The sequence below is a fragment of the Diprion similis genome, chromosome 5, assembly GCF_021155765.1.
Source record: "Diprion similis isolate iyDipSimi1 chromosome 5, iyDipSimi1.1, whole genome shotgun sequence".
In the NCBI taxonomy this organism is placed as follows: Eukaryota; Metazoa; Arthropoda; class Insecta; order Hymenoptera; family Diprionidae; genus Diprion; species Diprion similis.
Genome location: NC_060109.1, coordinates 582,015 through 594,032, shown reverse-complemented (window position 1 = coordinate 594,032; position 12,018 = coordinate 582,015).

The following is a 12,018-nucleotide window of genomic DNA, read 5'->3' as shown; positions in this document are numbered from 1 at the left end:
TCCCGTTGTTCGCCTCAACGATATTTCGAACAAGGTGAGCACCAATTTTTATCGAACCGTAGCGACTAGACTTTTTGAAGATGAAAGTATTAGGAAGAATACAAAGCTTGAATACGACATTTTATACCCTGAGAGTGATCGAAATTTTTAATTGAGAAGAAACTTTCGATAAATAAAGCTGCACCGAAAAAAAGGATCGATCAAATTCCCGGCAAATTACCGTTGTCAAAGGGTGAGAAGAGTGATCCTCGCTGCAGAATAAGGATCGTGGAATCCCTGCGCCATGTGCTCATCTGACAAAAGAATTTTCGTTCAAAAATACGACGCCAAAGGAGGATCCCGGGAGCCAAGCCGGGTTGATCCGATATTCCTCACTGCTTGCGTGCTTTCGCTCGTGTATATCCAGTCCTGCTAGACCATGACGGTTTCACAAATCCTGATCCCAACGTGCCGATACTGATCCTGTAGAAGATCGGCAAACTGACGTTGTGCGGCAACGTGTTATAAAATTCTCTTACGGACGAAATTCTTTTTATACATCGAATCGATTCTCTTCGCCAAGCTTATTCGCGATTTAAAACATTCGCTTATTTCCACTACATGAACAGATTATTCTTGATTGTGATTATACTCGCGAAAAACAAAGAAAATAATAATTATTATTATTCAGAAACAAAAGCTTTTCTATTATATATATATATATAACTCGTATATTTCAAATAACCGTGATATCGTATTCTCACGTTTAATACATTTGCCAAATTTTTGCAAAATTGAGTTTCCTAGTAGAACAGCAAGAAAAGTTCTCGATAGAGATTCGGTTACCGACGCTTAGCCAAGACACAAACCCTTTTCTAGAATTTCGAGTGTGTAGGAGATATCTGGAAAAGGGTTCGCGTCTTGGCTAAGTGTCGGTAACCGAGTCTGTATCCAAAACTTTCCTAACTATTCCACTAGTAAACGCATGAAAAAATTATATACGTGCCATTTCATCCCTTCAGCCTGTTTTTAAAAATTACACTTTGTGTAATTAGGTAACGTAAATAAAAAATCGTAACCCAAACAGTGGCTAGATTCCGTGATTCTTATTCTCATAGTATTTTCAAATATCATACACGTACTCACATACCTTTCACGTATAAGCTCTACGAGGCAACGGGTGAACTCTGCGAACGAGAAGAAACGAGCAGGCGACGAAACGATCCAGCTATAAGGCAGTGACGGGGTGAGAGGGAGCGCTTTTGTTGAGGGTGGTATAGTAATTATGATTTATACGACATATGTAGAGGGGGTGAGTATAACGGGTTCAAATCTGTGAAATAAATACATCATCGTTAGGTGCCGTTTCTGCGCCTGCACCCGGCACCCTTAATTTTTTCCCCGCCACCCGAGGGGTTTCCTTCTAACGAATCTACGATATTATTTGCGATGTGAAGAGTGAAAGAAACAGACGGAGAAAGTGATGAAATCATTAATGTCAGATACTTTTTTCTCCTCACGAAACGTTAGCGTGATAAATCGATCTAGACTTTCAATTTCAGAAGTAACATTCAAGTCTTCCAACATCGCGAAACTATAGAATATTAGTGCGAAGTCATGCCGAATTCTATGGCTTGCAATTTCTGAAATTTTTTAATTAGTAATTAACAGGATTCATTTCAAAGTCATCCGAAATTATTCAAATTCCACTCGAATTCGTTTCGACGTCAATTTAATTTGAGCTAAGCAAAGCCACGTGAAGATATTCAAGGAATATCGTTAAGTCATTCCAATTCATTCAGCCAACAGTCATCTGACGACAGTTGAAAATATTCAAAGTCTCTTGTTTAGTTACCACAAATTACTTAAAATCAGATTCTAATGAATTGAAGTACATTGACTGAAATCGGTTCACCAAGTCGTTTTCGCTACTATCCGAGCTACTAAACTTCACTCGGAGTCAATCGAACTACTTGGCATTGACCGGAGGTCGCCTACCGAAATGATTGGAATTCACGAAGTAGCAAAACGCGTTGCGAATTCCACGCGAGGATGTTAAACGCTGCTGTGTAGCAGCATGTAATGAAAATTAGGGGGTCAAATTTTCGGCGAATGTTTTCGAAGCGATTTTTCTGCACCAGAAACGTAATCGCGACGGAGCCTCGCTTTCCTTTCGTCTCTATCTCTCTCCCCTGCAGGCATCTTCTAGCCGGTGAGGAAATTAAAAACTTTGTCTTATCCAAGTTCTTCTAATGACTGTCTGATATATATATATATGTATACTTAATCTGTCTGCCCTGCACCCACCACTCCAGTTCACTCACCCTCGTTTCGCTGCGCAGAATAGATCGGCAATTAAATTTGCTAATCTAAGACCGAGAATTAACAGATCCACGATTCTCCCCCACGCCCCAAAGACGAGCCGTTAAATTCGTCGGTGAAATCAAGATTTGGCAAATTGATTGCCGACTCGTTTGAAAGAAAAGCAAAAAGAAAGAAAGTAAAAGAGAAAAAGCAAAAGAAAAATGAAAGAATTGAAAAGAAGAAACTCTCGGAAACGTTCCAGTCAGCCAGGCAGACAGGCGTCTATAGACAGCTGTAGAAGATATTTCTCTACAGAAACTGCAGAGGACGAGGATATTTCTCTCCTCCATTTCTTTTCTGGCGTCCCGGTAGCTCTGCTCCTTATTATATAATCTTGTTCAAATCAATAAGATCGATCGGCGAGACGTGCCACGGAATTTTTTGCCTCAAAATTCACCGCTCAATCCAAGTTCGCGTGAAAAAAATTCGTCACGTTACGTTGAACCTTTTTTTTTTATCTCCCTTAAAATTTTCTTTAATCTTTAAATCTTGAAAAAAAAACAACATTTTTCTCTCAGCTCACATTGAGGAAAAACAAGCGTTCACCTGGCATGTCTGAGTCTTGGAATTGGTTCATCGATTTCTCGAGATGTAAAAAAATTTATCATTCAAAGCACGTAATCGACAGCTCATACCCCGCTGACTTTCTTCTGTCTCAATGTTTTTCGTTTCTTATTTTCCTAATGCCATTTTCTGTGCTTTCATTTTACCCCGCAACATCCCTCTCGTCGTTTGAAAGGATCTCAAAGTCCACCCACAAATCTGCAATCAATCTTTTGTTTACTACTTACTTGTTAATAACAAATAGTCGATGATTAAATTCAAAAGAATTGCAGAATTCGTCAAAAATGTTATCATTTTCATTTTCGTATGTCACCTTTTTTTGGTGTGAATCGTTTCGCCAATCCACATTGGATTGTCGAAAATCACTTCAAGAATATCTTCTACTAACCTTTTGTACAGATTTATTCATTTATTCATTTCTGTTTTTTATACTTTCTTTTTTACAAAACATTATCAAACTTTTCGTAGGCTAATAAATTAGAGATATAATTTCGCGAGTGTCTAACGACACCGATTCGCATCCGAGACTAATTCTACTAAGCGATCAAAGTCCGCTGTGCATATAGAAAAAGGAAGTTTGGCTCTTGAGAAAAATTGAATAAACGAAATAAGTACAGAAATAAATGGAAACACACCCGCAACTTCTTGGTTTTCAGAGAATTCGTAACCTGCGCTAACCAGTCTGGCCGATGCGCCCCAACCGAGATCCTCGCGCGTCTTTTACCGTCGACAGATGGATGAATCTAATTGAAGCTTTCGACTTTTATGCCTTTTCTTTACCCTCCGGGGCTCCAGGAGTTTTTTCTTTTTGCTTTTTTTTTTTTTGCACACACATATATATATATCCTCCCCCCCCCTCCCGCCCCCCGTGAAATCGCGATCTCCCTCAAAATCCGAGGCGTAGCTTCCGAACTGAGCCCAGCCGCCATTTCCGCCACGGCTCAAAGTCTTGTGGCTCTTCGCCCTCGAGGCTTCTGCAAAATTCTAACGGGTTATTTACCCCACGGATAAAACGCGGGGTTGGCTGCTGTTACGCCAGCTAAAACCGTGGATGAATCGAAGACAAAGTTCAAACTTGGCGACCCTTTCCTTCTTTGCCCTGTCTTTACTCTTTTCTTTTCCTTATTCGTTGCTCTTACTTCTAAGTTTTCAATCTCGGAACTGCTTAGCTGTTATAGGTATATATATATATATATATATATATATATATATATATATATATATATATATATATATATATATAAAAAAAGGAAAGAATAGAACAGAAAAAAATAAATAAATAAAAAATTATAATTTTCATAAAAGATATTTTTCAATAACGAAATTTGTCAAGAATACATGTTTTCTATTTTTTTGAATCATGGGAAAATTTTCGAAACTTACGATCATTGATTTTCGTGAATTTAAAAATGATCAAACTGCTGTGAAGGATATTATGAGAATAAAAGAAGAAGACAAAATCAAAGAATAATTGATCTCAAAACAATAGTCACAACGATTGAATTATTCTCAAGAATTCAAGGAAGGAAAACTATCGTCGCAAAAATGTTTCTAAACCAACGCTGAATGAAATAATAGGAAAGAAGAAAAGTGAAGACAGTCGAGGCTCTGTTGTTGCTGAAGAAAAAAAAAAAAAAAAAATTTGAACCTTCTTAAAATTGTTGAGGTCGGAAGCGGATGAATTTGGCATGGAATGCCCCATACACGCCGGTATAAAATCGGGGGCTTAGCGCCTGTGTCTAGGTCTGATTCCGGCGGGCTTGAGTTCCATTCCGGCAACTGCCTGCCGCCGGTTGCAGTTCAGTCAGCGAGGAAATGAGGCGACCGATAAAGTTATCGATAAATAACAGTGCAGCCAACTGCAGCTCTAAAATCTGGAATCTCCCCGGCGCTTTGAACCGTAACGATTACGCCCCGCTCTCCTTGAAAAACAGGGAAATTCCCGGACGCTCTTCGCGCCCCTAAACGGTTCCAGGTTCCAGGATCCAGAAAACGTCTCGGCCTGCAACGTCTCTCTAGCTAGGCCTTCCAATAACCATTCTACTTCGGAACTGTTGTTACCGCCGAAGCTCACCGCGCATTGTCCCTCCTCCCTCTCCACCCCTCTTCCCGTTGCCCGATTGAAAACCGGGAGGAAATGAGGGGTTTGGTTGTACTATCCAATGAATTCGAATATCCTTTAATTTCTGACTTCCTGCGGGCGTTTCCTGGGTAACTTCGATTTTCGGTGAAAAAAGAAAATTTCGAAACACGTCCGATCGTTTATTTTCGATCATCGATTTTTATACGAATTTATCCTACCGAGTATATGCTTGTTTATTTTATTTTTTTATTCAATGAATTTTCATGAAGAATCTAGTCAGTGAGCTTGTCTTCTTACCGATCTACAACGTTTACGTGGATTTTTATATCAAGCTTTATCATCGCAGCTTTTTTTATGCTTTATCATTACTTGATCGTGGTAATGATTGTTTTTTTTTTTTTCTCTTTTTTTTTTTGTTCTTTTCAAGCATTCAGATCAAAGCTTTTTCGTCCGTAATTATCGCGTAATCGTCACCGTTTGTTTTCTCGAGCTTTGTTCGCCGCAGCTTTTTCAAGCTTAATCACAACTTAATTTCTTTTTTCTTATTTCCTTTTATCTTTAGTACTTTGACATCGCAGTTTTTTTTTTCCAGCTTAAACGTCACCCGATCGTAAAATATTTTTTTTCAATCCTTCTCGTGAAGACTTTTTCAAGTTTTTTTAGTATTTTTTTCTTCTCTTTTTGAACCACAGATTTTTCACACCCAATCATCGCTCGATCGTGACAGTATTTCATCAAAACTTCATCGTCACAGCTTTTCTGCGCTTAAGCGTCACCTAACCGTAATAACACTGCTTTCAAGCTTTCTTATCAAAGCTTTTTCAAGCCAAATTGTCATTAACTTTCGGAAAAAAAAAAGTGTATAATGTATCCGATAAACAGATCTCGCGTATCAAACGAGTGATAAACAGTAAAAAAGAAAAACCACAAAAAAAAAAAAAAAAAAAAAAAGAAAGAAAGAAATCAAAGTTCCCGTTTGCCCCGTAAATTCTGTCTCTTCATTTTCGAATGAATAAACAGAGAAAACTTAGGTAGGTAACAGAGAAAAGGAACTGCGAAACGGCTGAGAAAGTCGCGGAGTGAACTAACAGGGAAAATGAGGCATTAATTTTCTCTGTTACGGATGAACACTAAACGAACCGGGAATACTGGGGAATACTGGGAGGGCCTAACATGACGCGAAGATCAATATGACAAGTTTCACGCTTGGCTAGCTCGGCATACACAGCTGGGTTGAGTTGGATCCATGGAAGAGAGAACGAGCTGCTGTCTCGTTACCCTCGCGATTACTTCGAGTCGACAGATTGCTTTCAACTGTATATCCGGAGCCTTTGCGAGGATAGAAACAATGCGCAATGACGTTTATTAATTAAAATAATCATAGACCTATGAAAATTGTTGAATCAGCATTGAGCTCACCTCCAATTTGTGCTTTCGTTGAAACGTTCGAAGCTGCAAAGTAGGTCTCCATTCTCCTTTGAGAAACGGTATTGAAAAAACTTTGATTTTTGGTTTGAGGGGTCTACCTAACTGACGAGCAAGATAAGGGTTTTTTCAAGATTTTTTTAAAATAAAATATAAGCTTTGTTGGGCTTGATAAATTTATACACTTTTGAATACCATTAAATAAAAAAAAAAAAGTTCTCGAATTTAATCACTTTTTATGTAAAAAAAAACGTTGACGAAAATCAGTCTGAAAAAGGACTGATTCACACCTTGTTTGAAATTTTGATTTTGACCACATTTTTTTTTTTTTTTTTTTTGCAAATGACGGCAACAAAAAGCCTTCTTTTCCGACTTTTTCGGAAAATGGCTGCTATTTTGTTAATTTTAACCATCTCCTAGAAATCATCAACACCGCAGACCTAACTTTCTTCCAGACTGATTTTCATCTACGATTTTCGTGTATAAAAAGTGATTAAGATCGATAGAAAAATTTTGTTTTTATGTAATTCAAGAGTGTATTCATTAAGCCTAACAAAGCTTATATCAATACTTACAGTTAAAACTTGTTGAAAAAAATTCTCGAAAAAACCCCTTTTTTTTAGCTCGTCAGTTGAGCAGACCCCTTAAATTTCATCAAAAACAATGCAACGCATATTTGGTTTAATTATTCATTCGGATGAAACTTCGATCGTTACCCCGTATACAACAAATTAGTGGATTCGCTAAGTAGACCGCAGAATTCGCGAAATATACGCTGAGATACAAAATTTCGGCAACGCTTATTCGAGGTATGAGGATAATTGAAATTTAGCGGATAAATTCACGGAGATATACGTTGATACAACAGAATTTTGAGTATCGAACTAGACAAAAATTTTCCATTCTGTATACCGTGCATAAATACGTTTAGGTATGCGTGTATGTACCACCGACCTATATTTCAATCAGTCATACCATCGTGGTAATCACGCGGTCAGTTGAGTCTGGGGTGGATTCGCGGGGTGCAGAATCGAGCGCTAATTGGGTCGTCCTTTTTCCATCGATGTGCGGGAAATGATACCAACAGGGCCGATATCAAAACGAGGAATTTGGTCAGAGGAGATATTATGGTAATTGCAATACCCACGTCATGCACACACGAATGTTAACGTGAGAGAAACGAGCCAGAAAAACAGTTTTTTCTTCAACCATCCGCGATGATCCATAAAACTCGCGACCGAAAATCTTGAATATTGAAAAAAATGAATAAAGAATTCATAATTTTTATTTTTTTTTTATTTTTCAAAACGTATAAGCTGGAAAAAAACATGATCGTTTGTTTGGAAAATATAATATGGAGGAAAAAAGTATACATCCTTCGGTAAAACATTGAAAATCGATTTATTTCCCGTAGAACCGGAAGTTCAAATTAAACGGGACGTGGCAAATTTTTCATGACTGAAAATTTGATTTTTGAGTGGGTAAAAAAATTGGGTCGGTCGTAAATTTTTACACGATTGAAGTCAAGCTTCTCGTCGACTCGTTAGCACCAAAAAAGGTGAAGAAAAACAAAAACAAAAACAAAAAAAAAACGACGTTGCCAAGGAAAGTAGAGAAAAAAAAATACCAAAAAAAATAACCAGCTAAACGAAGTTCTTTATTGTTTTTCCGAGGCTTTGAAAATACTTCAAAGGTCAAAAAATGTAAGAGTGATCGTATTTTTGTTTTCACTCGTTCGATTTATTCAAACGGAGTTATGTGTATATATGTATATTATACATATACATATATATCCGGTATGCAAATGTATTATCTATACGTTATAGCGTAATACGTACGTAGGTTAATACGTATCGTTTTATTCCTTTATATTTCTGACAGCCTCTGTATGTGTGAATAATATATAGGAATTCTAATTGACGTTGAAAGCGCTAACTTTTATACATTTTGCATCAGTTTTCTCCGGCAGGTAACATATATATCGTGAAAAATTTCTCCGGCTAAACGAATTATCAATATTTTTTACTGCATTTCATTGGCAGTATAATTTTAATTGAAATATTTGAAAAATGTTGCATCAAGTGAAAAGAAAATGAAGTGCTATAAGAATAAGATAAAACACCATGTTTTTTTTTTTTCGTTTAAACGATGAAATTTTGTGCGAAGAAATCTGAGTTGAAAATATTTCACATCTTTCTAATTGTTAGAAATTATTTATATTGAATCTATGTTTGCATTCTAATTTGTCAAATTCATTTTAATGAGGTGTATATATATAATCAGAACTTGAAACGAAATTTGGAAACGAGGAATGTATAAATACGATAAATGAAATTATGTAGACCAAAGTGAAGAATTAAAACATTTCCAACAACATTCGACGCCATTCAGATTGCCATTTCTGGTCATTTATTTGTTCACTTTTTTTCCACCTTTTTTCGAGTCTCAAGATGTAATTTGACCGAAATGATTCGAGCTAAATAAGTGCGGTTCAAGAGAGAGTTTGACTCGGTTTGTCACCTGAGTGTAAGGATAGAAATTGACAGAAGACTTTGGGAAAGAGAAAGCTACCTGCTGGCCTGCTTAGCTGGGTAAGCACGATGTTAAGCAGGCTTAGAGTTTCGATTCGATTCAAACTTTGTAGGAGAAATTTCGCGTACGACGAGCTTTAATCGGATGCTTGCAGCCAGTGGTGGCCAGGAATTTCCATCTTCTCCATTTCTCCTCCAAGTTGCATGTTCTTGAACACCCGATGGCGCGAAATGCTTGAACCTCAAATTTACAAGTCTGCGATTTTAATATTCATTCATCTATTTTATGACTTTACAGGACCTTTGTTAGAGAATTTATTAAATGCATAAGTCTGGGCAGAGCAAATTCGAATGAATTCCCATAACCTCGAGTAATTTCATTGCGATGATCAAGATCACTTGTAAGATATTGAAATGAATTAATTTTTTTACGGGCTTTGACTGATTTTTGGTTAGGTTAGGTTAGATTAGTTGGACCGATTTTTGGTTAGTTGAAACGTGGAGGTGGAGTTGAAATTCAGAAAGCGACGAGTTCCGAGTTTTTTTCGTGGCGGAACTTGAAGTAAGGAAATGAAACTTTGTCGGAACTTAGTTCTATCGTAACTTAAATTTTCGGAACTTTGATCCATCGGCTTTCCAACCATTCTATACTTTGTTGTTTCTTGAAAGTTTGATTTCCTTACTTCAAGCTTTCCCGTAAAATAATTCTGAAAAATAGGCGCTTTCGTACTTCTCGAATTCGAAACTTGATCCGGGCCTCGAAACGTGAGTTGAAGAATGAACGGCATAAATTAACCCGCTTGAAAATGAGGTGATTTGAAATATCTCAAAGTGATTCGAGGGTGTTTGAATTCCGGTGAATACTTGATGCGGTTCGAGATTACTTAAAGCAATTCAAACTGATCGCATACTCCAATTGAATCCGAATAACCGGAGGTGAATCGAATTGAATACCGGTGACCCCGAGATACTTGAAATGAATCGAAAAGCCGTCCATTCAAGGCAGGGGAGAGTATACAACCGACTTAAGGGCAGGGTTGCTCCTCGGAGAATTCCGGGATTCTCTCGTAGCGATTAAGCCTTGTACCTGTAACTGAATTTTCCTGAACGAGGCTAAAAGATTTTCATCCGCTGACATAAACGTCCGTTTAAATTCTTATAATGAAATTCGCTGCGCCCATCCAAGCGAGGAAGAGAGGAAGAGGCGAAGACAGGAAGGCCAAGAGATTTCCATTTTCGACTACAACGCGGTACAAAAGCTTCGAAAAGCTCCGGCTCGCCTCTTAAATGCGGTTCTACAGGTGAAAAGGTGTAATTCAGTACAATCGTGACTTAACATTCCTATTCGACAATCTAGTGGGTTTGAAGTCTAGCCAAAGCAGTGTCCAAACAATAGAACAGAGAAATAAAAATAGAAAAAGATAAGATTTTTCGGTAAAATCTTAATGAATTTCATCTAGTTTTTTTCTCTCAATTGATTATCTCTAAGCTATTTGAGCATGAATTTTGATTGAGCTTATTATTGAATCAAAAAACTAAGTAATTGTGTGAACTTGTTTATTTATCCTGGCCCAAGACTTTGACCAAAGTCTTACATTTTTTCTTCTCTAATCAAACGTTACGGAAATTTTATCATCAGAAGATACAATGAATTCATAAGTGGCTTTGTTTTTTTCGGAGTGAATTTTTATTCGAATTTTCATCGACAAGATAAATAAAATGAATTGCATTTCAGTATATTTTCCACGCATTGTTTCAACCACTAATTATTATTCCAACTGCATGTTTAATAATTCTGAAAAATATTTCACACATTTCTGTAATTAAAATAAGACGAATAATTATTCGGTTTAAATTCCAGTAACAATCAGGTGTAAAAAATAGATACAATAATCATGAAAGGTGAAGTATTTTCCAATCCGAATCCTTTTTCATTCACAAATTATCAGAAAGAAATTGAATTATGCGTTTCACGTGGCTTTTCATAGATGCAAAATAATTTCTACAGACTCATGGAAGGAAATTACGAAGAGGAACGAAGACACAGACACGCCTTGTTATTTCTAGAAATAAAACGTGAAGCCTGCATGCCGCGTTACTATCCGCTTTCTCAGACTCCCGCGACGCGGCGTTGCGTCAGTAGTTACCAAGTTTAAAATTAGATTTAGAAAATTTCATTGCGAGCTTCGCATCAGTTTCGAAGGTGCAAGCCGCAGCGACGAAAGTTAAGCTCGCAAGACTGCGTGATGCGAGCGGTAAAACCGGTTTAGAAATAAAGAAAAATGTAAAAAAGCAACGTTAGTGAAAAATTAAACGTATGTAACATATAATTGTGAAAAAGTTCATCAGTGAGTGTGAATCAAATTTTCGCCACTTAAAGGAATTATAAAAAAAAATAAAAATTGTTTTATAATTTAAACAGTGAACTAAAATCAAACAAAACGTGTGCAAAGTGAAATAAAAAATGTGAAAATATTTAATCGACGCTTTACTTTATCGCGGATTAAAAATTCTTTCCCCATTTTTCATTCAAATGTAAATAAATACTTTCGAGTAATTGAAACTCGGCGACTATAGAATGAGGAACAAAATTCTTACAATAAAGTAAAGTTCGCGGGTTGCAATACTTACTTTCTTTTCTTTTCTTTTTCTTTTTTTTGTTTTCGTTCGTTCGTCTTTCCAAGATCCCTCGCTTCTTAAATTCCACAAGCAAGTATACACAATGTGATTAAAAAGTTTCGCAAAGCGTCTGTGACAGACAGAAGTAACAGGCTATCCGTTATTATATTACTGCAGAGATATTCGCAAGGATGCGAGAGATGAAAGAATAATTTTTCACAGGCGCAGAGGGAAGGGGGAGGGGGGCCGCCCCGCCCCATGGCTGAAAAGAATTTCGTCTTTGAAATTCCGTCGTCGTGTGCCTCTTCGTATTCTATATTTGTGTTAGAACTGCGTGTAAAGCGTATTCCGCGGTACGTTAACCCTTGTTTGCGTGCGTCTAATAATACACATGTATACTCATAGTGTAAGGACACGTCTTAAGTGTATAATCGCGACGATATTCACGGTTTA